This window comes from Schistocerca americana, chromosome 3, assembly GCF_021461395.2.
Source record: "Schistocerca americana isolate TAMUIC-IGC-003095 chromosome 3, iqSchAmer2.1, whole genome shotgun sequence".
Lineage (NCBI taxonomy): Eukaryota > Metazoa > Arthropoda > Insecta > Orthoptera > Acrididae > Schistocerca > Schistocerca americana.
In genome coordinates this window covers 351,519,186-351,542,873 of record NC_060121.1, presented here as the reverse complement: position 1 = coordinate 351,542,873, position 23,688 = coordinate 351,519,186, and positions in this window count along the sequence as shown.

Sequence of the window (23,688 nt, the reverse complement as noted above, 5' to 3'; positions counted from 1 at the left end):
TTACAAAAAGGAAACTGTCTGCATGTATGACAATTGTTGTGAACGTTCCACGACTAAAGATAGGGACTACTGCAGTATGCAGAATGAAACTTTATATTGCGTAGATACCTTACCACTATTAAGATTGATAACTGGGTGTTGTGTGATGTCCTTAGGTTAGTTAGGTTTAAGTAGTTCTAAGCTCTAGGGGACTGATGACCATACATGTTAAGTCCCATAGTGCTCAGAGCCACAGCCACTATTAAGATTTCTCTTAACAACTGCAAAATTACTATTTAAAAAAGAATCTTAGGTTTCAGAATGTTCTCTGTTAACGTAAGAAGGACCGGTTTCTCCCGCATAAGGCATCATCAGGCTATTTGAAGATATAAGGGGACGACAACTTTTCAATAAATCCGTCATGGTCCCATCTTGGACTACCAAAATAGCAAAATAAGCTTCAAAACTCACCGAATGAAATTATGTAGAGCAAATTAACGTAAACCACGTTAACAAATCAGAAATTTTCTGCACCGAATAAAACGTACTAAAATGCAACCTATGTGGAAAAAATATTGAAAATTAATTAAATAAAATCACCAGGATCTGGCACGAATAGAGAGCGAAGGAGAAACCAAAATGTGCGCTATTACCTCATGGAGGCAACGACTGGAATAGCAATCCAAAAGAGGACCTCGTATGTAAACTGTAAACACAGCCGGAGACCTGTCCGTATTCACATAGTGCATGATATGAATTATGGGAGCTCATAAAAATAATGACCACGACGGGAAATTAGAGAAATAAGGTGTCATACGGAACTTTACCGACAGTCATGTTTCTCACGTGCCAATCGAGAATGGGACAGGAAAGGGAGGAAAGATAGTAGCACCAAAATACCCCCCGCCACACACCATAGGGTGAAAGGGAGGAAAGATAGTAGTACCAAAATACCCCCCGCCACACTTGCTTGTAGGGTATAGATGTAAATGTATATACATGTCTAGCAGCTCTCATAAAAAAAAATCTTTATTTTTTATTTTTTACTTTTTTATTTATTTAATTTATTTATTTATTTGCAAACGTCTCAGCTGTATCATCTAGGTTTAATTGACTAGCCAACATCTATTCCGAGAAAAGTACATATAAATATGATAAACCTAAAACGCGATTATGTGAATCCAAACAGCGATACAGCAAGAGCTGTGCTTAGCTATTGCTGAGTGGGCGAGAAGACTCCAACGGAGAATTCAATTACACCAGTAATCGGAGCAGTCGAAGAAACAGTAAGCAGAGAAGGCACCAAGGAATATCGTTTTTTGTATGTTCCAAGGCAGAGCAGCAAGGTCAATTGTATGAAAGATAAAATCATTCATAACGAACGGAAATTCCCTCTCCATAACTCGGTGCTTCTGACAGTAAAGGTGGTATTTGTATCACCGCCAATTAAAACTTCTACAATTCAGACTCATTTTTCGTACATAAACGATTGTTAAAATATTTAACAAATGTGGCTCATTGACTCGTGACAGCAGTCTTATCCCTGCTTTCTCTCCCTCTCGATGACCTAGATCAGGGGTCCCCAACAAAGTTTTCTCGAGGACCGCCTCATCAACCATGATTGGTACCTTCTCATATTACAGTATCACGTACCTAAAAGAGCCAAATTAAGAGTCTTCTTATACGTGCTTAAAACTGCTCATGCAGGATATGGCCAAAACAAAAAATCTGTTATCATACGAAATATAATTAATATATTTTTTTTATTTTTGCGGACCCCTATGGCATACTCGCGGACCTGTGGGGGTCTGCGGACCACCTGTTGGGAACCACTGACCTAGATACAACAAGACCACTGGGTATATTCCAGTAGAGGGGTCGATCCATCGGATTTTCGGAGAAGAAGTGGAACAGGTGGCCTAATCATTCAGAAGATTTTACCTTGAAGGGGACTACACTGAGGTGACATAAGTACTGGATATCTCCTAATATCGTGTCACACCCCCTTTTGCGATACTACCGTCATCTGTTTATGTGCATATCGCTATCCCATGACTTCTCTCACGTCAGGTATAAGTCTGCATCTCATAAGGCCTTACAGCGATTGCAACAAATTCCAAACCGAAAGCAGAGAGCATCACGCAAAGCCCCCGACAACTTTAGGTGTGCTGTACCATCAAGGGAGACGCCGAAATTTGTATCCAGAGGTCGAATTACGCAACAAGCTCCACTAACGAATGGAAACACTGTTAGGTGCGAGATGAAAGCCCGCGCGACTGCTCTACCACGGTACACAAGTGGCCGCCGCGCTGCCCTAAACCTCAACCTCAACCTCAGCCCCGGACCCAGCTGCTGCCGGTTGGCTATGCTCTGCCCGCTGTCACCGTAACTGGAGCCATCGACCCGGTCCGCAGACTTGGCTACAGCTGAAAGGCCCGGCCTGCCAGCGACGGCAAAATTTCGGCGCAAGTTAAAGCGAGCAGTCAGTGGCTGCAAACTTTGCCAGCGAAATTTGCTCGCTGCGCTCGGTGGATGTTAATTAATTTCCGCGTGACTATAATTATCGATAGAAGCGAGACCGACGGGGCGGATAAATTGAAACATGACGGCCGTCGGCGCCCACATTGCAAATTAAAAGTGTAGCGTTTACCTTATTTAACATCCAGTTAAAAGCTGCAGACTCTGAAAAGTCGGATGTTTAATCATTTCTGAGAGTGCGCTTCCCTTGTCCCCCCTGACGGAACGGACGGTATTCATAAACTCCAGAGTTTGGGCTCGCGAAGGTGCACTAAAACGATCAGCGGTACTGGATGGTGAAGACAAAAAGTGATTTTCAACCCACTCCTCATTGCCCATTGTATTAGATGAATGAATGGAAATCCTGTTCTCTGGCGAGGTGAAAAACGCTCCTCCTACAAAACTCACCGGAGAATTTCTACCTGTTTTTATTTTTAGGTACACAACTATCACTCCTTGTCCTGTTGCCTCTAGATTCATCGATTCTACTAATTTTAGTTGTACTTTTGATCATATCTATTGTGAGTTTGAGAGAACAGCTCGGACAGTTTAACATCCTGTTAAAAGCCGCTGAATCTGAAAAGTGGGATATTTAATTATTTTTAAGCGTGCCATTACCTAGTCCCCCCCCCCCAAAAAAAAGAAAACTATGTTATTCTCAAACAAAATTTTCATACTGCACTGCCACATATCCATACGCAGCAAGTCAGTGTCGATTTCAGCGGAGCCGGCCGGGGTGACCGAGCGGTTCTAGGCGCTACAGTCTGGAACCGGGCGATCGCTACGGTCGCAGGTTCGAATCTTGCCTCGGGCATGGATGCGTGTGATGTCCTTAGGTTAATTAGGTTTAAGTAGTTCTAAGTTCTAGGGGACTGATGACCTGAGAAGTTAAGTCCCGTAGTGCTCAGACCCATTTGTACCATTTTTTGAATTCAGCGGAATTAGGATATTTGATACATAATGACTAGCATCAAGCATACCCAGAGCCATTTGTAATGAAATCTCCTGGTTGTTATATCGTTTGCCGCTGTTACCATTGCATATGAGACTGTCCGACGGCTCTGGTATCCAAAAATTTGCTCTGCCGCTGCATCTACGATACAGTATCATTCTTTCTGCGTTACAAACCCATGTCAAAAACTATTGGAATGTAGTTGTAGAACAAATTCACATGGAACTGAATACAATCTCAAAGAGATTATTTGTTCTCCCCCTTGATTACATCAGTGACTGGTTTCGGTCCAACATGAACCATCCTCAGGTCATATTGTATCGCGAAATGTATTTCGTTCAACAATCAGCAAAATTTACATGCTACGTCAAGGATGAAATTGTTGTCTCTGTAGCATGAATATTTTCTTGATAGTTGGACGACTTACACTTGTAACTGATACAATTAGATCTAGGATGATTCATGTTGAAGTGAAACCAGTCGTTGATGTAATCAAGTGGGCCGACAAAAATCTGTTTGAGAATGTATTCCATTCCATGTGAATCTGTCCTACAGCAAAATTTTAACAATTAATGCAATCAAGATAGACAGTAACAGAATTCTCCAGAGACATTACCTCACTTTTTGTGCCCGACAGCAAAATATGCATAAAAATCGTACAAACTGTATACTCCCTCAGTTAAGAGCAATGTGGATGTTACCATAGGCGCACTGGCCCTTCCCCCGCCTCCACACCCACACACACGTTACACACAACACTCTGTAATCTAGAGTATAGTGTGTTTGTTATTTAGGGAATTTTTATATATTTCTAGATGTGATTGCCGGATATTCCGCAACACCTCTCGTTTAGGCAGCTGTAGCATCTATAGAATTTAGTTTTCATGTATAGAATATAGTTCTTGTGGTGAGGTCACATGGTGCCAACGTTTTCCGCCCTGCGCTGGGAAGCTTTTATACATTAACCATACAATTACGATCTCTACCTCTGCGATTCCAATATTTAGAACCATTGAAGAAAGACTTTTTGGCCGCCGATTTGCTTCGGTCGACGTAGTGGACGCCCGGCACAGTCATAGTTTCGTAGGCAACTGCGAACATGTTTCCATTAAGGCACTGAAAGGCCGGTCTCACAGCGAGATAAACGTACTAACAGTTAAGGCGATTACTTTTGATAAAATAAAAATGTAAGTCGCCGGTATTTTGGTCAGCTAACATGTTACAATTATCAATTAAAAGTCATCAGTTATGATAATTAGCACAGATGTTTAAACAAGAGAGATCGATTATTGAGAGAGGTGTCAGTTTATTAACGAAAAGGGTCGATAGTGGCTAACTTTTCCCTGATAAAATACAGTGGCATGCGCAGGGAAAATTAAATGTTTCGCTGGCGATAGCAACGAAGGGGTAGGGAACGTCCGTAACGGTTGTGTCGGCAGCGAAACTGCGCCCCCCCTCCCCCCCTCCGCCCCTCAGCGAAGCCGGACCAAGGCGAGGTTATTAGTTATAGTTCGGTGACCGTGTAGCTGTTGGCCGTGCCAAAGTGAGGTTGCGAAACGATGCCATTGGCCTCGAAGCTTCTGGAAGCGCTGTGTAGGCTGGCGACCGGTTTCACGTCCTATATGGGTGGGAGAAAATCATTTAGAATGGAGAGCCGTGATTGACTGGGTCCAAAACGGGCAATGGAGTAACGGAGGCTTGGTAGCGAGCGTGCAACAGTGGAGCGAGAGGAGGCAAGCAGAACAGTCACAGAGCAAGTCTATCTTGAGACGTTGCTGGCAATGTGTCCAGTGTCTAATCTATATCTTACTTAGTACAGTGCTGATTGCACTTCTTGAAGTACGAACAGTTTGTTTCTCTGTAGAGAGAGTAACAGGCGCCTTTAGTACAGAGAGGTGCTCATTTACGCTCGTGCATTAGAGACACATTTCGGCTCCTGCCCAGTGTAGGCAAGCAGACTGCTAAGCGACTGCGATAACTGAGTATCTTAACCGTAGGAGTTTTTGGGAGCAATAAGTTGTTCATTGTGGAGCCATATCTATTTTCTTGATGCCACGCTGCATCTCCATGGCGCCGCCAGTCTTCTACGACGCGTAAAATCCACACTTTGCTGATCACTTGGGTGATATTTGCACATCGAACTAGTATAGGGAATTGTGAAAGTAAACACATAAAGTTCCACTAGTTCGTCTGTCTGCTACAGCTCTTCGCCTAGGATATCTCACGGCGTACGCCATGGCTGCTTCAGTGGGATCGTGTCGGCATTCGCCGAGCATCAGCAACATGTCAACGTCCTCGTTGTTCGTGTATGGCATCCTCATCCGATGTCAGTAACTATGGTATATTGAGCCCCGTATGTTTGTGTGTCCCGAACTGTTGGGTATACGTCCGTGTGCGGCGACCGTCGCCAGTTTTAACAGCACATCGAGTAAGGTTCTCGCTCCGTGACACCGGCGACGTTACAACTCGGTCGCACCACATTTAGAGGGCGCATTGCGTCATGCACAGCGTGTGTGGTATCTGCCCCTGAAACTTTCAAGGGTTGTAGCTCCCAAACTAAAAGTGATAAGAATTTAAATCAATGCATACACAGCTGGTGTTACCGATCCCAGTGCATGAAGAAACAATGATCGTTCCATTTAAAGAATCGTATCTTTTTACTGATAACTCTTTGGATAATAACACAATAAACTATGTTCATAACTCCGAAAACAGTGTAACGATTCTTATGGTGACCTACCGCAATAAATATTTCCGACACCTATTACTTCGTAACTTACAGAGGCAAACACATTTACATACAGGGTGACCCACTGATCGTGACCAGGCCAAATATCTCACGAAATAAGCATCAAACGAAAAAACTACAAAGAACGAAACCTGTCTAGCTTGAAGGGGGAAACCAGATGGCGCTATGGTTGGCCCGCTAGATGGCGCTGACGTAGTTCAAACGGGTATCAACTGCGTTTTTTTAAATAGGAACACCCATTTTTATTACATATTCGTGTAGTACGTAAAGAAATATGAATGTTGTAGGTGGACCACTTATTTCGCTTTGTGATAGATGGCTCTGTAATAGTAACAAACATATGGCTCACAATTTTGGACGAACAGATGGTAAGAGGTAGGTTTTTTAAATTAAAATACAGAACGTACGTACGTTTGAAAATTTTATTTCGGTTGTTCCAATGTGATTCATGTACCCTTGTGAACTTATCATTTCTGAGAACGCATGCTGTTACAGCGTGATTACCTGTAAATACCACATTAATGCAATAAATGGTCAAAATGATTTCCGTCAACCTCAATGCATTTGGCAATACGTGTAACGACGTTCCTCTCAACAGCGAGTAGTTCGCCTTCCAGAATGTTCGCACATGCATTGACAATTCGCTGACGCATGTTGTCTGGCGTTGTCGGTGGATCACAATAGCAAATATCCTTCAACTTTCCCCACAGAAAGAAATCCGGGGACGTCAAATCCGGTGAACCTGTCATGAAATATGCTATTCAATACCGCTTCAACCGTACGCCAGCTATGCGCCGGACATTCATTATGTTGGAACTACATGGCCATTCTGTCATGCAGTGAAACATCTTGTAGTAACATCGGCAGAACATTACGTAGGAAATCAGTATACACTGCACCATTTAGATTGCCATCGATAGAATGGGGGCCAATTATCCTTCCTCCCATAATGCCGCACCATACATTAACCCGCCAAGGTCGCTGATGTTCCACTTGTCGCAGCCATCGTGGATTTTCCGTTGCCCAATAGTGCATATTATGCCGGTTTACGTTACCGCTGTTGGTGAATGACGCTACGTCGCTAAATAGAACGCGTGCAAAAAATCTGTCATCATCCCCTAATTTCTCTTGTGCCCAGTGGCAGAACTGTACGTGACGTTCAAAGTCGTCACCATGCAATTCCTGGCGCATAGAAATATGGTACTGGTGCAATCGACGTTGATGTAGCATTCTCAACACCAACGTTTTTGAGATTCCCGATTATCGCGCAATTTTTCTGCTACTGATGTGCGGATTAGCCGCGACAGCAGCTAAAACACCTACTTGGGCATCATCATTTGGTGCAGGTCGTGGTTGACGTTTCACATGTGGCTGAATACATCCTGTTTCCTTAAATAACGTAACTGTCCGGCGAACGGTCCGGAATCTTGGATGATGTCGTCCAGGATACCGAGCACCATACGTAGCACACGCCCATTGGGCATTTTGATCACAATAGCCATACATCAACACGATATCGACCTTTTCCGCAATTGGTAAACGGTCCCATTTAACACGGGTAATGTATCACGAAGCAAGTACCGTCCACTCTGGCAGAATGTTACGTGATACCACGTGTTTATACGTTTGTGACGATTACAGCGCCAATCACAAAACGAAAAAAGTGGTCCAACTAAAACATTCATATTTCTTAACGTACTACACGAATATGTAATAAAAAATGGGGGTTCCTATTTAAAATAACGCAGTTGATATCCATTTGACCTATGGCAGCGCCATCTAGCGGGCCAACCATAGCACCATCTGGTTTCCCCGTTCAAGCTAGACAAGTTTGGTACTTTGTAGTTTTTTCGTTTGATGCTTATTTCGTGAGATATTTGCCCCGGCCACTATCAATGGACCACCCCGTAAATAAATACAATATGTAAAACTATATGCTCTGTGATTTGGGGTGTGTTCAAAGTTCTGCATTAGAATGTACATTACTTACGTGTAATTTAGTTCTGTGACTTCACAGAATGTTACTAAGTGTCTCTTCCTCGTAGAGTTGTGAATAAGGCAGTGTGGAAAAATTTTTCGTTCCTGAAATCTGTTTCTTCGTTTGAAATACTACTCTGATCGTTTTTCATGTGAGTAAAGTTTTCTATTTCTGCTAGAATGTTTAAGATATTTCTCTATAAGGGCAATGTGGGAAACTGACATGGACTGTGTTGTCTGTCATTGAGATTTTGTTCCCTAAGATGTGTACTGAACGATGATGGATTATTTTCACTATTATATGTGTGTTCATGAAATCTCTTTTTAAAATATCTTCCTGTTTAATCATAGCGTGTAGGCTTTCACGGCCGGCGTCTTCAGTAATTAAAACTTCCGGGCTAAGAGGCCGTGGTTCAATAATAGAAATACTTCTCCCTGACGTTTCGTTGCCAGCTGCGGGCAACATCATCTGAGGTGAGTCTACGACTTCCTGTTTGACAGACGTCTAATTTATCAAATTCATATATTTCAATTTTCTAACTTCCAGATTGAGAAAAGTTTGTGGGTTGTTCTAGCGAAAATTATATATGTGTTCTTTTCTGTTCAGTAACATGAATCCGAATTTTTGGTTTGTTTACTATAGGGAGTCGGGATTTTATCTAATACTTGTCCCCAATAAGGTAAGAAAATGTATTTGACCTTCTTTCTATCTTTTCTTGGAATAATTATAATCTCTATAAGGCATTTACAATTTTCCCACCAAAAAATAGTAGCAGGGCATGGAAATTTATTGCTAGGGTATGCTATGAGGCAAGGATTCCGTAAAAACACCATTTACTGGAGAAACAGATATCATGGAGTGGATGTTTTGGCAGCTTAAGCAGTTACTTTTGTTGCTGGTAGGAGTGTGACTGCAAAACTAATTGTAAAATTGCCAAATTATAGCAAAATTATAAATAATTCGTTCACGTTATAAAAAAATTGTAACAGACTGAACATATTACAGCAAAACTGTAACGACTGGAAGTCATATCTGAGGAGAATTCTAAGTGGGCAGCATGGGTAGTAGCGCAAATGAAGAGAGTGATGCAGTAGTGTAAAGAGTGTGCACAGTCTTCGTGCATAGTAGGCTTGTAAAGTCTATTTCTGAGGACGTGAAAGATTTTCGTAGCCGTAATGGTAAAGAATGGGAAGGCCTGTATTATTCAAGAAATAAATGTGCGGACCTGCATTTAACGCTTGTGTACTTGGTAAATTCTCCAAGTTCATTTCTGCAAAACATACCATCAACGCAAAAATACCAAACCCCCTACACAAGAATGACAGCAAGAGGAATACTGGTAAAAGTCGGCAAGGTCGCACTGGAAACTATTTCAAGGAAATGTAAAACTCCTGTAGCTGGTGGGAGCCCCTTCGCTCGTGGCACTTCCCCTCTCCCGCCGACCATGTATTGCGCAACAGCTACGCAACTGCCGCGCCATAGCGAAGTGACAGCGGCGCTACAATAATCCTTTTTTTTTAAGGATTAAGGATAAGGAAGGGAACTTTATTGAATTTCTATAATAATGAGTAAGATCTCCAACGAGTTTAATGTGTGCTCAGTTGCCACTATCCTATGAAGCAGAATTGGATGACGTTAAAATAGCCGTATTAATTGATCAGCTGCCCCGGATATTGTGCTAGCTATGTCTACACGACTATTACCTTATGAAGCAGTATATAATGCAAACCTTTGCTGGGATTTTTAACATAATGGACATACATGATTAAATATGATCAAATAATGAATTCTGTGTGCAAGGAGCCTACTAAGGAGCCATTACTGTGATTGTTAACAATGATAAGATTAATGTTGCATAAATGTCTGATGCAAGCTCGCTCCCTGCAATGACTGCTGGTTGCATAAATAAAACAAAACGAATTTTATATGAACATGTCTTATGGTTATGGTGATAATGAGACATATGCAACTGGGCTATTTGGGTGTATTCTCTTAGCACCAGCAAGTTACCTTGATTTTATACTTAGGGTAACTTGGTTATGACATCAAACAATGGAAAGCACACCAACTAGAAATATCAAGATAATTCTGGGAGATTTCAGTGTAAAAGCAAGAGGAGAAGAATTCAACACACCAGCAATAGGAAGGCACAGTTTTCATGACGAGACCAATGAGAATGGTCAGAGAATGACCAACAGCATCTCACTGAATCTGAGAGTAAGTTAGACTTACGTCAAACATAGGACAATAAATAAGGGAGCATGCTGCTCACTGGATGGAGGAACTACCAACAATATAGCGCACATCCCAGTGGACCAACGCTATGGCCATAGAATCATGGACATCAGCTCGTGTAGAGGAGCTGACTGCACATCAGATCAGTTCCTCATTGGTTGTAGACTTAAAATGATATTCATCTGCATGGAAAATAGGAAGGAGGAGAAACTACAACCTCCTTTGAATGTTGGGAAACTGTGAGAAAATGATATTAAAGGACAATATGCTATGGAAATCAAAAGGCATCTTGATGCTTTAGAAAATCGAATAGCAAGAGAGAATGTAGATGTGGAAAGAAATAAAGGCCATGGTACTAAGTGTTGGGGGTGGACCATGTTATGAAGAAAGAAGAGAGTGAAGAAGAAAAATGTTTCAACAAGATATACCAGAAGGTTTTATAAAAGAGAAGGAAGATGAGGCAGGGCTGACTGGGTGATAAGGAGAATGAGCTGAAGAGGGAACATTTTTCAACATCAGAAGGGAGATGAAGCGGCTGTGAACAGAGAAGAGAATGTATCACACTAGTTTATTAGAACAAATTGAGGCACAGAATAAAAAAAAAAAAAATCAAAGCAATTTTTTCAGTGCGTCAAAAGTCGGAAACGTTGAGTTCAGAGCCCAACCTTTGTCATTAGGAAAAAGAACGGCAACTTGATAAATGGCAATGAAAAAATTATAGAAACATGGAGAGATTACTTCCCATGAGTCGCCCAGACACAGATTGGATGTACCTGCAGACACCATGAACGAAAGCAACAACGTTAAGTGAATGAGGAAGATTCGAAGATGGCAATCAAAAAACTCAGAAACAACAAGGCCCAGACATGACAGAATAACAGGAGAATTAATGATAGAGTGAGGTGAGAGCTTTCGCTTACGGATTTATAAACTGATTCGGTTATTACAGAAGAATGAGACATTGCCAGAAGAACGTAAATTGGCCATAACATGCCTGATACATAAGAAGGGAAGAAAAATGTAATGTGGTAACTACAGAGGCATTAGCTTAATGAATGTAACACACAAGGTACTGTCTATTTTTTATCCTCCGAAAATTACAATCATCCATAGAACCATCACAATTTTGAGGTGCAATAATTCAGGAGAATAGTCGTTTCCGCCATATCTGATCAGAACAAATCAGGTAGAACTGACACATTTTTAAGCTGCTGTAACTCAGGACAGGGATCGTTTCACCCACATCTGATTAGAACAAATCATGAACCTCGGGGATGGCTACATTACTGCTTGTTGTTATGAAGTCTCCAATTTGTAAAGACGCGCTTACAACTCAGACTTGGTCTAACCAGCACGCAGAACAGTGTGTGGATTACAAAACTTTCGGAACAATGTACTTGAATACGTAATAGGACCAGCCTAATCATTGAGACTGAAAAATAGTATTCTGAATGGGACAGGTTTCTAGAATGGAAAGGATATCATGAATAATTTCTGTGTTAGGTAGTTAAATAAGTTAATTCGCACTGGCAGATCACTGTGTGTACTTCCAAAAATTTCGGCTTTGAATAGAAGACTACCAGAACCTTTATAATGGAAACTTATCCACAGTCCTACTGATTCAGTGAAATAATTTCTCAATTTCATTGAGAACGTGGATAGGATTCTGTGTTACAGAGTGAAATTAGTTGAAAATAGGGAGACTGGTAGAAATGAGGATAGGAGTAGCTGCAACAGTAACAATTTGTATGCAAGCCAAGGTAATTGGTGGAGAGATGAGAGGAATTGGCACTGTAGTCAGGATAGATGCTGCAGAAAAGACAGCAGGTGGAAAACAGGAATTTTAGAGGGAGAAGGAAAAGTCTTGACCAAATAACAGATGATGGCAGACAGAGGCCTAAACATAAAAGTCTGGCAGGTGCTAACTTTTAGTGTACACACTTGGGTAACTAACTAATGTCTCACTTAGGTTCCACAGTGGGAGCTATGCTATGAATAACACCAGGTGGCCTTTAAAAGGATGAGAAATGGTCAAAAAAGGAAATTAAGGTTTCCGTTTGGTTAATATTACTGATATATCTGAGACAAAGACATTGGCCCTACGTGATGTGAAAACAGATGTTGAGAAGGAACCGAGTGGCAAGGTAATTGATAGCAATGGCGTTAACTGCAGGCAGTGGTGTGTGCTGAGACAGTGGAAAGGAATGAATGGGAATCTTCGAGTGGTGTGTTTGAAGTGGAGGATGTGCTGTTGGTAATGTTTGCAGAAATGATGATATAGATGATGAACTAGATATTTTTGGTAAGTTCAGAGTTTCCAGGAAGATGAAGTGATTGAGTGGGGAGCATGAGAACTGGGAGATATTTAATAATTTGCTAGAACATACAAAGATTAAAGGTAGAACTGTGTATACAAATATATGTATAATGGAGAAAGAAGGCAGGGTTAAATTGTTGATAATATGTTTGAAGAAACATTGATCTGGTGCAGTGAGCCATGTTAAAATGAGAAGTATTGGAAATCTCGTGTTATTAAATCCAATTTGTATCTGAATCATTCTTACAAAAAATAAGGTGTAGGAAATTCCTAGAACTAACTGCAGCTGATGCTAAAATGAAACAGCAAATGAGGGATGTATCAGACAGACTAAGAAAGAAATTTTATAGGATTTTAAGACAGGGGATCATCATTTTAGAATAAGCTGTTTTTTATTCCCGGTTTGAGCATGAACACTGTTTTGCTGATGGATTTTCTCTACAAACATGACTGTAAGACTGTTCTGACATACAGGATTTTGGGGTCTTATGCTGAAAAATACAGAAAAGATTTAAATCTAAAGGGAAACTGAAAGAAGATGAAGTCATGTCACACTTATGAAGTGAAAGTGAAGAGGATGAGAAAATGTTTCGCATTAGAAATAAATAACGATAGATGAGATGGGCCACTTTTCTGTGGGAGAAATACCATACATTAAAGAATTATTTTGTAAATATAGAAATGTTTTCTTCCGTTAAGCGTGGTAACGTCATCGATTTTCAATATACTCTAAGAGTGGTACCCTATGAAATTATTGAGGTCAAGCTTTTTGCTATTGCTATTGAAGAAAAGGAGGCAGTGCAGCTCACAATAAAGAAGACACTAAACTGGTAGTTTATAGAGCTATGTGGGAGAAAGTATTGCAACCCTATTGTAATTTTTTTTAAAAAAGGTGTATCAGGATTATTTCAATACTTAACACAAATGATCAGGCAGGAATCATGAATGAGCTATTGCTAAATGTTAACAGTGTGAAGGTAGTGCTTAGTACTTGTTTTACTTCACACTCTTAGTAGATGCATTTAATGGAGACAGGCAGGAAGTATATAGCTTTACTATTTGAAGGGGCATATCTGTTTCGTGTAGTTCCATTCAGTTTAACAATGTCAGTCACTGAATGTTGGTTAAAACCAAGGCAAAATTCCAGTGTTATTGACAGGGAATTAAAAAATTATTTGAGTTGTATCACAAGCCACGTGAGATAGCTGAATGCCCACACCCTAATGCCTAACGATTGTAATACCCTGTATTTAGGAAACCTCTCGACCTACAAATTGTTACTGAACTGAGATTGTGTACTGAAACACTGTGAGTATGCATTTGTGCTTTAGTATGTAAAGTGTACCTTTATCTATTATGTTTTATGTAGATATAAGAATTTTGGGGGAGACTTTATGCATGTATATCAGGGACATCCTTCCTATCGCTCGATAGACTGCAACTAAATTTGGCGCAGAAACAGCAGGACTCCTAACAGCAATGTGGGGTTTATAACCCTCTAGCACCAATATGTGTTTTTTCCTGTCCTTGCTGTACAGGCTGCAGTCCACTACAGGCAATGTGTGTGAGAAAGTCTCGGTTATCGGCTGCCCAATCAACATGTATCGCAGGAAAACTTACATTTCAAGGGCAAGAAATGATTTTCAGCACCCCAGCATGTAACCGTCCTTCATGACAGGTCTGTTGTGTTGGAGTGGTATCGTTCTGCTTTATCAACCTGCTTTGCATGGTGGCCTCAGGATCAAATAAATGATTTTAAAGCCCTAATGTATAGTTTGCCCTCCATGACTGGTATACTGTAGTAGTAGTATAAGCAGGCTTTATAGAATTGTACTTGCAGTGCTACACATGCCAATGAGCATCTCTGGGACATGTTGAGATTGCTGCAGAAGGAGGTACATAGAGGGGTAGTGGTCAGGTTGAAAAGCATGAAGGAGCGTTGGAGAGAAAAAGAGAGATTATGTGGTCAGAGAAAGGGAGGAGGATATATGAACAGAGACAGGGATAGAGGAAACAGACAAAGTGCAGGCTCAGAGGAGATGAAGAGACAGAGAGCATGGGTAGGAGGAAATGGAGACTGGAGAGCGATGTGAATAGGTAGAGGAAGGAAGAAGTGGACATAGAGAGTGAGAGGTCACACTAATTAATTTATTAAGGGATGATGTATGGAAATGCATTTATTCATGCTTGGAGATACAGAAAATACTAATAATCCATTTGTTGAAATGTTTGTGGATAGACATTCAGCTGAGAAATCTAGAATTTATTTGTACACTCATTGTTTATATATTAATGTTACAGGTAAAATGGTGAACATAAGTGAATTTTGTTAAAGCTGTAGAGTGTACTGAAGTATGTGGATGAATCTAAAAGTGCAGAAAATTGCATTTAAAAGTGTATGTTTGTTTGTTGCCTTAGCAAGTATCACTTGAGAGATAAGCATAGTGGACACATGGCACACCAACGAATGGTTTTTGTACACAGATACCTCATGTATCGTGGGTCAGTTTCTTTAAGCAATGGCATGTTGGAGTTTTGTTTCAGTATTCGATAGGACATTGCTTGGCTGGCAATGGTGCACAGTACTGCTGGCCATACTCATAGGCAATAGAAGAAGGACTGCAGTTTTACTAAATACAAGAAACTCATTGAGTCCACATGTTGCAATCAGCAGACAACATGTAGCATCTACAAACGATAGTGTCTAGTGGAATGAAAGTGTGTGTGACATACATGAAATTAAACAGACCTGGGCATTTTGACATTAGTTACATTCATAATTGTCCATTTTGAACTCCATAATAAAATACAAAGTATTAATTCATTGAATATATATTCTGGTGCTGCTGGCTTTCACAACGAGCCTAGTAAATGTCACATGAAGTAGGGGTATGCAACGTTACACGTGTCCAGCTCACTAAGAATTGTATGAGCACTGAGTATTCCATTAAGCAGTATATGACTGGAAAGTTATTGTAATGTGGCTGGGCTATGTTAGCTAGGACTGGTTTTAGACAGTTGTTAGAGTGAACTGTGAGTGCACAATGGCTGGCAGGTAGGTTACAGGAAATGGAGTGCTTGGGAATTTCGAATGGAAAGGGAAGAGAGCGCACTGCATTGTGGTTAGAGAGGCGAGGCAATGTGGACAAGTAACTCAGAGTACGAAAATGAAAAGTTGATATACTAATTGAAAACAACAAACTGCAAACTGCAAAATCTAAAATAATGCAATAATGAGAGGAGATCACTAAAATTATTACTATGTTCATAAAATTATTATCAACAAAGTTATTAATATTTGAAAATAAAAATGTTCTTAAAAGCTGTGATTATTGGTACAGAGACGCAATGCCTGTATGCAATACACCATTTTGGAGCTCCTGATGCCATCTACAGAATAAACAAATCACTATTATTATTCAAGCTTCTGTCGTTATTATTATTACTAAACAGACTTGCAAACAATTATAAACTTTTTAGTTGTAACATGAACAAGAGCACCTGAACCATGATTTCCTGCAAGTGCCCTATTGACACTATTGAATATCGCCAGTATAAGAATCCTCTCATATTATCCTACCAATCCTCATGTTTATGTAGTGATATATTGGAAATTTAATGTATTTAGTACTGTCTTTTGACTAATGTTGGATTGCAGTGCCAAAGTGTGCAGAGATGTTCTGTTGACCAGCTTTAACTGTGTTCCAGATCTGATGAATAAAGTAAGGATGTAAAGCGTATTGTAACAAGTAAGACATGAGCGAACATTATGACATGAAATCATATAGTTAATCAAGAGGGTTTTATGTGTGTATTTAAATTTGTATAAATGTTATTATCTATCTGATTTAGCAAAAGGTGGACATGTCGAAATGTACTATCCTGATTAACATGAGCAAGGTGTTAAATAGGCAAACAAGCCAGAGTTCAAGTTCCTCCATGGTGTGCAGTGTGCAGTGGGATTGGCAAAGAATTTTTAAGGTGTGGGCACAGAGCTGCATGAGCATCAGTATATTTATTTGGGCTTAAAAATATTTCACTGTCTATCAGTTCAGAGCTTAGGCTGTTTTAAGACTTTAAACGCTGATAAACTTAGAGACAAACCCTGATATCAGTGACTCAATATTCTCTTACTGCAGAAAATTTTCTACTGTTCAAATTTATAATGTATTTTTGCTGCCTGTTATAAAGATTTGTTGCTTGGTTCCAGGCATTTGCTCTGCACTTGCTGCTGTCTGTGTATGCTCTGCTTGCACTATGAATTAAACATTCTATTCTATTAGTGTGACACCACCATTAAAATGTAAATTTATGTGTTTATCTGAATAAATGTATAGTCAAAGGTCAACACATCTATTGCAGTGCACATTATTATCTTATGGGGTTACTCTTAGTGTCCACCCTTTAATTATCATTGTCTATTATTTATTTAATTATTTCGCTAATGCCTATGAAAAACAATGTGATTAATAATAAATATCTATGATATTTTAAAGCAATAGTGCATGACTGACCCCCCATTTGAACTAAGTGAGGCATACTAAAAATCTAAAGTAGTCCACTTGGTCTCTGCTGGTTAGGTAGCAACTGATCACATTTATAATTTCCATTACCATAGAGCAGTTACATCTTCACATAATGGATATTTGTATATTCAACTGATACAAGACCGAAATCAACTTTTTTTTTTCTTCTGTGATGACAAGAATTGCTGTGGACCACTGTTGCTGCTGTATCTGTAGTTGTAGGTTTTCTCAAAACGTTGAGAGTAAGTGCTGATTTATTATTCTGAATCTCTAACCCTTTTTTACATTTGTGAATGTCATATTGAGACATAGGCTGCTGAATTGTGTTTGGAAAGTAAATATTTCCTATCTGATTCAATTGATTATAAATATAAAAAGACTTTTGCCTTTTCAACAACATTGGTTATTGAAAATATTATAGTTGTGAGATAACATTAGCTTGAGTAGTGAGATGAATCTCTTTATTTCTACTCTCTCCATACAGCCATGTCTCCAAGTATTTTCTCAGGTAATGTGGATGGTATTATAAACTGTCACATAAGTGTACAGACTGGTCATCACTATTGAAAATGTTTTTGGTTTTTCTGTAATTTTTGGTCTTTCATCCGATCTATGATGACTGTTGAAATTGCCACCGAAAATAGTTTGACATGAATGTAATTTCTGTTGGGCATGTTTATTTAGTTTTTTCCTTGAGCAGTAAGGAGGGCTGCTGATACATTTCATGAAAAGTCTGATTGTTGTAGTTTGTTTGTGTATTTCAGATTACTCTTGTAATTTTGCAAATGATGGATTCACCATTGTATGTCATCACTTTTCAGTCTTCTTGAGTAAGATGTCTACAGTACTTAAGGTTTTCTTTTTTAGTAAGTGTTTTAAATCGTTTTGCTGGGCCTCTGTCAATGCATATTATGACTGTTCTTACTGCAAATTTCAGTGTTTTATTGATGTATTCCTGTTTTTTCATTATTACAATAGTTTTTACCTTGCCTGTTTTGTAAATTATGGGATCTTTGTTTTTTGTTATGTTGTTTACAGCATTTAGGGTGGAAGCTTCTACATCAGTTTTCTGTTATTGTAGTGTTTATTACTATGTTTCCAAATTATTTTGGATATTTTAGTAAGAAAATTTTTCTGTTTTACCACTGAAACCTCTGCTGTACTGTTTTCAATTTTCGAATGTCCGATAGTCACTACTGTACTACTGTGGGAGATTTTCATTCAATACTTTAAGTTAAACTTTTCAGTAGTAATTTTGTTTCATTGCCACCAACGTTAATTACAGTAAGATGTGACACACATTTGTAGAACTGAAATTTTGATTTACTTTTGGTTTCATTTTTTGTGTTGGTCTTTAACTAGAAAAGTGTTAATTATCTTATAATGTCAATGCCAAATTGTTTTCTGTTCATTTCTATTGTAATGTTCTTCATATGGTCAAATACTGATCTCTGTAGTAGGCTGCCAATATCAAGGTGTGTTAGGTATAATTTAATACCGACATATTACATTTCATTGCTTTTTTTGTGCATTTCTCCACTCACATATGTCACTTATATTTTTTATTCATCTTCCTAAAGATGAGGTTGACTTGAGAGTATTTTAGGCTTACTTGGTTATTTAAGAACTTCTTATTAAGGCAAGGTAACTTATTTTCTCCTTTTTATTTTGGATAGTGTCTTGTGATAGGATTGTAGAGCATTGTTTAGCTTGTCTGATACAATTACAAACGCTTTGTATTGATGGTGTCCTGCAGTCTTCATGAAGTTGATGAATAACCTTATTTATATGTCTATAAACAAGGCTGTTCGTTTAATTTAATTTATTCTTTTTACCAGAACAGTACTAAATACATACCCATCCTTATCACAATAAAACAATGGGTAAGCCTATTACTATGGGATTTGGGAAGTATTCACAATGACAAAATAAAAAATAATAATGCTATGGATATGTTACATGACGATCAGTTTGCCTTTAGGAAAGACACCGGAACGAAGAGCCAATTATGACATTGTAGTTGATAATGGAAGCAAGACCGCAGAAAAATCAAGACACCTGGAAAAAGCATTCGACGATGTAAAATGGTGCAAGATGTTCGAAATTCTGAGAACAGAGAGGGAATGATGGATAATGTATAACTTGTACAAGAGCCAGAGGAAGTAATAAGAATGGAAGGCCAAGAACGAAGTGCTCTAAGCAAAAAAGGTGTAAGAGAGGGAGGTAGTCTTCCGTCCCTACTGGTAAGTCTACACACCAAAGAAGTATTGATGGGGAAAAAAAATTCAAGTGCAGGATTAAAATTCAGGTGGAAAGAATACCAGTGATAAGATTCGCTGATGACATTGCTATCTGCAGTGAAAGAGAAGGAGAATTACAGGATCTGTTGAATAGAATGAAGTCTAAAGAGTACAGAATTAATCGAAGAAATATTAAGGAAATGAGAAATAGCAAATATGAGAATAGTGACAATCTTAATCAGAATTTAAGATTAGGAAGTAGACGAAGTCAAGGAATTCCGCAACCTAGGCACCAAAATAGCCCATGACGGACGGCGTAAGGAGAACACATAAAGCAGACTATCTCTGGAAAAAAGGGCATTCCTGATCAAGAGAAGTCTACTGCTATCAAACGTAGGCCTTAATTTGAGGAAGAAGTTCTTTTTGGCTCTTAATTGTCGTAATACATTCTAAATGTGAAAATGTATTTACATGTTTAAGTAATTATTTTTTCTGAAATATATACTTTAAATTGAGTAAATATTAAGCTACTAACAACAGATAAACAGAAGCAGCAGCTTTTTTCAGAGGTGGCATCTTCCATTCTAATTCACTTGACTAAATTTAGCTCTAATAATCCTGAAGAACATTAAACAGTATAGTGTTCATTCATTATTAATACAATATACTGATTAATTTCTTAATTTGTGCCTTGACTCTTTCCACAACCTTGAAGATTACCCTTATTGATGAACTCTACAAGATATTGTGAATGAATGGACAAACGAATAGAAACAAGCATTAAAATATTTAAATTAACTGAACTAACTCTGTGATTAGTCTTGCTTCACAATTTATCGTTAATGTTATTGCACAACCTAGGTTTTGGGTTATAAGCTCATTTTCAAGTACAAAGTTGTCGATAGCCATAGTGCTGGTAGCACATAGCTTCGCACATAAATTAGGGCCAATAAATCCTAATTTATGCATGGTTATACAACAAAATTTATTTTTCCCTAGAATGAGAAACAAAAATATTTCTAATAACTGCGCTCTGACGGATGGCAAACAACTGACTTCTTCTCACCAGTGGTGTGCATTAATATACACCACCACTTCCATACAATTCAAATTCAATGAGCGTTCGACTAAACATAGTTCTCTGCTTGTTATTACCATATATTCAGATCTTATGAGTTATATCTCAGTAGAACACTTTATATGTGATGTGTAACAAAACTACACCAATAAACTTTGAAGGTTTGTCTTGAGGGACAGATTGAGGATAGGAAAACATGTCCGGAAATGGCAGCAGTGACGCTACAGAGCGTCGAAGTTGTAAGTGCCGTCTCCTGCCAGCAGAATACCCCTTCAGTAGCAAACTTTACCTTCTACGCTGACCCATAGGTGGTATGTTTCAAAATAGAGCTGACAGCATTCTGAACGTCATAGGACGCTAAACGTGGCCACGCCCGGCACGACAACATTGTACAGACCGCCAACAGCAGCGGCGGCAGGGGAGGAAGACAATCATACGCGGTAGAAACAGAGCACTTACTGACAGTTTGTCTCGTGCTGGAGAACTTCACTTGGTCCGAACAGCACAATAACCATTACGTTTACGGTTAGGCGAGAGGACATGGGCACTCAGCTTTACGTGTCTGTAGGCAAAGATATCCAAAGAGTCTTAGCCACATCATTCTACATCTGTGGCTATTCAACAGTGTGAATCAAATAGATTCAAAGAACATCAAAATGGTGGAGGCCACGTGCAAAGTGTATGCACGCTACCCCATTTGAAGAGGAAATCCAAGACACAATAAACAGTCAACGTAATAGACACTTCAGAGGAAGATGGTGAAATGACCCAAGAAACAACACAGACGATGATGATAACAAGTTATTGAAGCATGTCTTTCCGAGGTATCTCCCTTTCCTTCCCCCCTCCCCCCTCCCTCCCCGCCACCACTTGATTATAATGGTGGAAATCTACAATTCATCTCTGATCTTTCCTACCATCTTTAAACTTCCTTCAGTTTCAACAGTTTCATAACAAACTTATCTAACACCCTCATTTTTATCTTTGTAACTCGTTGTTATTACTTAGATTTTTATTGCTGAGTGCAGTATTTACTTGGAATAACGAAAAAATTTATTTTACCATATGAAAAGTTGTAAAATGTGCGCCCTGTTTTAAAATACAATGCAAGACGTTTATAAATACACAATAAATGCAATGAAATAAAATCTGAAAAGGGCGTATTAGAAATATTCGACCGACACCCATCCACAAACTCTCACACTGCGTCACACGTGTTGCAAAGCGGCCACATAGCGGGTTGGAGTGTGATACATGAGGAGGGACAGCATTCATTCCATTTTCAGACGGCACAGGTGGTTGGGGGAGGGGGGGAGCGTGGCATGGTTTTGCTCCACGTGTGGTATTCGTGCAGTGGCTTTCCCAGTGACGTTCCATGCAGCCGTGTTACACTGCGAACTTTTTGTTCACTTACGAGATGTCCTTCAACTCAAAGGCAACGTTCAACGTTCTCAATTGTCAAATTAAATTAAAGAGAATTCCCATACCACTCACGAAAGTGGTCATCTAGAAAAATTAACCATAAATTTATGGTCTGGCCTGATACACGGTTAACAGATTCTCCCCTACAGGCTTCTTCCTAGACTCACAGACAATAGCCACGTAACGTTTGTTGGAGAAATGCTGCCACTGTTACTGGAGGGGGCTCCCCTTGCAGTGTGTCAACGTATGTGGTCCCAGCACGATAGACCACCCACAAACTTTAGTCTACCTATCAGAACACAAATCGGACGGGGATTTGGAGATTGGTCAAGGTGGCCGTGTAACTTGCCTTCCTCGGACGTCCTACCTGAAATCACAGGCCTTTGTCTTGTAGGGGTTGTCTGAAGAATGTGGGGTATGAAGCCACAGTGAAATCATCAGATAGCTTAGTTGCAAGGATACATGCAGAATGTAAAGATGTTTGCACCATGCTCAGTATCTGTGAGTGAGTGGGTAAGACACACAGATGCGTACACAGATATCAGGCTTGTTGCAATGCTGGTGGCAGGGGTTTTGAACACCTCATCTCAATTTTATTTGATTTCTTTATATGAGAGATCAAATAGTAATGTTCATTCTTCCACACTTGTCTTCTGTTGTCTGCCACAGTGAATACTTAATAATTTTTCCTTCTCTTTTCTTTGCATGCATATCTCCTCCCTTTAAAATAAATAAAAGCGCCGGATTCTTGAAACTCTGCCGTTTTTCACTGAAAAAAAAAACTGTCTACCACAAAGTCCAGGAGAGTAGACGACGATAGCTGCTACGTAGGCAGACCTCGCACCCTGGCGCTGTCGGTATCTTTTTGTTACATCCTGTATACCGAAAACGTTGGTGATTTTAGAGGTTTCAAGGAGAAACATAAACTGCGTATCTGAAACTGTCATCCATCGAGCCAACGGAACAGAGCATCACATTCATAGGAGACAAGGCCTGTTACGCAGTAGCTATCTTCATCTCCTCCACTGGCGAGATGGCAGTCAGTAGTGATCACTGAATAACATACAGCACTGGCCTGTTGCAAACGTTCCGCCAGTGATTCGTCGGCGTACAGGAAAAACTTTGCTGCCGAAAGGTTGGCAGGAGTCGCAGCCTATAAGACTCTGAAGCGTCCTGGATGTTTCCGGACACGAGCACTTATCGCCAGTTCGTTCCTCAAGGCGCCCTCTACAACTCCTCGATGTTGATATCTTTTTGTAACAGGCTTTATGTGGCTTAAGCAATAACATAAATGCCTATTTACAACAAACATTGCACGATCATATGACCTACCACCATAATACACAACGTGATCAAAAGTAACCGGACATCAGGCTGAAAATGATTTACAAGTTCGTGGCGCCTTCCATCTGTATTATTGGAATTCAATGTGGTGTTGGCCCGCACTTAGCCTTGATGATAGCACAGAGCAAGGTGGCGCAGTGTTTAGCACACTGAACTCGCGTTAGGGAGGACGACGGTTCAATCCCGCGGCCGGCCATCCTGATTTAGGTTTCCCGTGATTTCCCTAAATAGTTCCCGGCAAATGCCGGGATGGTTCCTTTGGGAGGGCACGGCCGACTACCTTCCCCGTCCTTCCCTAAACCAATGAGACCGATGACCTCGCAGTTTGGTCTCTTCCCCCAAAACAACCCA